The sequence below is a fragment of the Triplophysa rosa genome, unplaced genomic scaffold (genome assembly GCF_024868665.1).
Source record: "Triplophysa rosa unplaced genomic scaffold, Trosa_1v2 scaffold221_ERROPOS574315+, whole genome shotgun sequence".
NCBI classification, from domain to species: Eukaryota; Metazoa; Chordata; class Actinopteri; order Cypriniformes; family Nemacheilidae; genus Triplophysa; species Triplophysa rosa.
In genome coordinates, this window is record NW_026634237.1 from 24,666 (window position 1) to 29,665 (window position 5,000).

At 37.4% G+C, this 5,000-nt stretch overlaps 1 protein-coding gene across 1 annotated transcript in view; it reads right to left on the reverse strand.

Annotated features, from left to right (window-relative positions):
• LOC130550034 (caseinolytic peptidase B protein homolog) overlaps positions 1-5,000 on the reverse strand; it is an 18,294-nt gene that overhangs the window by 8,416 nt on the left and 4,878 nt on the right. The gene's annotated exons all lie outside the window — the stretch shown is intronic.

Sequence of the window (5,000 nt, forward strand, 5' to 3'; positions counted from 1 at the left end):
TCTCACGTCATGTCAAACCTGTGCGAGTTTCTTTCTTCATCAGAACACAACAGAAGATATTTTGAAGAATGTTGATCGTCAAACAACACTGAACTCCATTGTCTTCCATTGTACAAACACAAAACCACAGAGACATTTCTCTAAATATCTTCTCTTGTGTTCCACTGAAGAAAGACTCGCACACAAACACGTGAGGAGACAGAATTTAGATTTGAGCGTGAATAGCTCTATATAACAGATGAAGAAAATCTCAGTGCAGCGAATGAACACAGAAACTCACACCGGATCTGACTGTAATAGATACAACACTTCATTCTTCAAAACAAACAAACATGTATGATACATGATTTCACAGAAAAGCAGATATCAGAGCAGCAGGTGAAGAACATACGGACGCACAGCTGCTTCTGTCCACCTGTTTACAAAACACACCTCAGACAGACCGGCCTTCAGCGCGCACACACACACACACACACACACACACACACACACACACACACACACACACACACACACACACACACACACACACACACACACACACACACACACACACCTGACCAGAAGACGTCCAGCTGTCCATTACTGTCCATCCCTATCAGACAGGTGGTATGAGGAGAGGTCACAGAGTGTGTGTGTGTGTGTGTGTGTGTGTGCGTGTGTGTGTGTCTATATGTGTCTACAGCAACATACAGAATGAAAGCAGACCTATCAGTTTTATATATGGGGTAGCACAGATCAAAAACACAAAAGACAAATAACTAGGTAACGCTTTAGATTACGTCCGTAATGTACCTCTACAGTACATATCTGTAGATAAAGGGGAACAATATGTCAAGTTTGGGGAATAACGGGGTAAGAGTAAGAAAAATAAACAAATATTTATGAGGGAACTGCATGCCATATAAACTACTTGACTATAGTCTCAAAAGATCAACACTGATTTTGCACATTTTACACATGAAAACTCATCAAAATAACTCATTATTAAAAGAAAATATTTGTGACTGACAATCCTAAAATCAATCAAATAAAAATGAATCCTAAAGTTAAAACTTAAGTTTTAAAACTTAAAAAAATGTACAGTTCACAGTCTGCGTGCTTTATTCGTGCTGTTGCAAAAACTGAACACATCATTTCCCTTTGTTTCATGTTTGCTATAATAATCAAATAAGAACCCCGTTACTCAATTAATATCCACAGTAGATTATTTACGGGTACATTGTGATTACACAAATGTTCACGCTAAGATTGTTGTATAGCATACAGCAGGTCATGGATACCACGTTATATTAAAATAGTTACCCCTTAGTTTTAAAATACCTACAGTAGAAATATCTTTTTGAATTTCCTGACTTCTTTATTCCCCAAACTTGACATATTGTTCTCCTTTATCTACAGATATGTACTGTCGAGGTCCATTATTGTTACGCTGTAAATTCTGTTTAATTATGCGGTACAATGCGGGCCGTAATCTATAGCGGTACCGGTAGCACTTTATTTAACAGTCCTGTTTCCCATGTACATACTGTGCACTGTAAAACTCTACTGTAGTTTTTGCAGCAGGTTTATCAGAAACTTAATGTAGATTTAATTATTACTTAATATGCTTTCCAATTAGTACTGTTTTCAATTACTTTAATCAAAATTAAGAAACTTCGACTTTTGAGATTCAAAATGAGTAACAAGAGACTGGCATAGCACATCAACACCGCAAAAAATGACATTCTTCCGAAGCATTTTTCTCTTGTTTTCAGGAAAAATATTTAAAACTTCTTAAATTACGATACATTTACAACAAGAAAAGTGACCCAAGATATTTAGTCTTGTTTTATGAAAGAAAAATGCGCGTTTATGCTTAAAACCAAATTGTACATTAAATCTACAGTAAGTTACTGGCAAACCTGCTGCGAAATTACAGCAAAGTTTTACAGTGTGTACTTATTACAGAAAATATAATAACTGGGTACTAACCCTGAACCTACCCCTAAACCTAAACTTATTCCATGTAGTTACCTTATACTACCCAGCACTTTCTTTTTAAAAGCGTAAGAGACGACAGCAGCTGAAATGTTGACCGATTCAAGATGGCGACCGTGTCTGAAGAGGTTAAATGTGGCATCTATGCACACATATCTATAGGATGGGTATACTTATCACATTATAGTTTGTGCTATAGAGAATCTTTTCAGAGCGTATTGTCAGCCGACTGAAGTTCATCCCTCTGCCCTCATTACCATTACCCACTGCCCTGTTCCCACCCACTCCACAATAATCCCAACACATTCCCACCACGGATGATTTTAAACCCTAAATAAGGGATAATCCCCCTCTCCAGAAGCCCTCCTGAACCTGCCTTTGGCTCTTTCATTTCTACTTTCTTCTGGTTGGAGTGAGGCGTCGTGTCGTTGGCTCGGAACGGTCAACAAAGGTTCCTCTCCATTGCTGCTCATTGTACACGTGAATGGACAGATGTGGGTGGTGTCCGTCGCCGGGTTAAGAGTGCAAACAGTCTCGCACACATCAAAGCTCAGCAAACATCTCTGTCTAAAGCACATCCTTCTCTTTTAAAAGAGCAACAGTGTCGGACCTTCATCCCGACACACACAACCCGACCACAGACATCACATACAGCAGCACCATATTCTCCACACATCTCAGCTCACCATCACTTACTTCTAAAACAAAACACGCTTTGATATCAACTGCAGCAGGGTCCAAACGACTGACAAATATGTCCGTTTCCAACTTTCCATTTAAAGCATAAAATCAACACTGGCTGCAAAAACTTCTGACAAAAAATGAACTGTATTGGAGATTCTATCCAAACGTGTTAGTTCACAAGATGTTGACATGAAGCCTCAGGGTTTTCAGTGCTGAACATAATGCACACAAACACATAAAACAAATTCAGTTCAATTTAACTCCTTAATAAAATTGTTACATATGTAGAAATCTAATAAAATTGATTTTTTCCTGATTTTTCCAATTGAAATGTACTTTTTAGTGGTAATTTCTGAAAAAATTGTGATGTTCTTATCCTTCTAAATACTTAAACATATACTGTAAAAAAAAGAAAATGCTCATTTTAAGTTACAATACTTCATTCTTTTAAATAATCAAGTAAAAAGTTAATAATAAAATAAGAACTAGCAAACATGACATAGAAGTACAAATAAGTTACAGCATAAAGATACAAACAGTGCTTTAAGTGCTATTCAGGTATTTTATTGTTTTGGGTGCATTGGAATATGATCAATTTCGTGGTATCTCAACGGCAAAACTGTCTCAGTATTATGGTGGTCACATGACTGTATGAAACGATACGTAGAGAATGTTGAACAATATAATAGATGTTACCTCTGTCAAGGTTTTATTTTATAAGAGGAAGTTTGAAGTCGTTTGACTCATCTCATACTGTACCTCATACCTCAAAGCAACAGTTATGATCGGAGGATCAAGAAAAGAGGACAGGATATGACATGCTTCATTTACATCAGTGCAATGTTCAAGAATTGCTTATTAAACACCTACAACACTTTCTTACAAGTCTACATTTGTCTTTTTAAATATATTGCGATAAATATTGTACAGCTGGCATTACACCGAGGTATTATCGTACCGTATACCATTATCGTATTCTTCATTTCTGTGATTATTTTGCAGTAAAACAACAAATTATAAAGGAAAACATGTGACATTACGTTGACTTTGTAGTCAGCAAGCGCAAAATAGCAACGACTGGAGGAACTGTATAGAATATGGATGTTTATATAGCTCTTATGACCATCTGAGAAAAGAATGTCAAGCAGAAATATCGACATCGTTCACAGCCTTTTGAAGCCCATGAAATGAATGAAGTCGCTAAAGCACATCCAGACTAAAAGCCATTGCACATTGAGTCCGAAATTTCCGCATGATAAAAAATAAATACGACCTCATTTCACATTTCGGACAGTATGTGCAAAGACCTTAAACCAACATATCAAGCAGTCCCACAGAGACAGACTCACACAGTTCACTGGAGCTTTTCTGAACAACGACTGATCACTAAAACCAGACTGACACCAAACAAACTCAACCTCATTCAAAGAAAGCACTTTAAACTACCCAACGTGAGGCATCGGCACAACAAACACACAACTGAACCTAAAGAGACCAAACAAACACACATTACAGGAGACAAGAGAAAGAGAGACTGGTATGATCTGTGCTGAACATTCATCATACATCACAGTCAGTGTAGAGAAATATTTCCCTGTGTGGGCGGTCCTTCATTTCCCCTCCAGCTCTGATTGGTCACCAGGGGCTTTGAATGACAGGAAGACACAGGACTGTGCGTCACGGCAACAGTGAGTTATGCCACTCATAACCGACAGAGAGGAACACACACACACACGGCAGTGAAGCGTTTCTGATAGATGATGATATTTTCAATAGCACATAAGAATCAGTGTTCATTCGTAACCCCTGAAGTGACGCTTTCAACAACATCAGTGTCAGTTTTTATCAAAGTCACAGGAAAAGAGACGTGTTGTGTTAACACACACACACACACACACACACACACACACACACACACACACACACACACGACGAAGAAAAAGAAAAATATATGATCACTATTTTAAAAACAATTCTGAAAACAAACCCACACTTTTATTTATATTTCTACACTGCTTCACTTCTACAGTTCTTCATGTCTACAGATGGTTCTAAAATGTCTGTAAAGCTGCTTCGCAACATTGCAAGACTGTGAAAATAACTGTAGAAATAAATGTAAAAAAGTTGAGTTAAATTGAACGTTAATACATGTACTGCCTTTACTGAGTAATATAAAACACATTAGTGGCAGTCATGAGAATACAGAAGAGAAACGTGCTTAGAAAAATCATAATGCTCCTAAACACTGGTTTTCCTTTAACACAAAACTCTTTTTGTTTTCTATAATATCAGAGTGAAATATGATGTTTTTGTGAGATGCGGTATGCATTACAGTG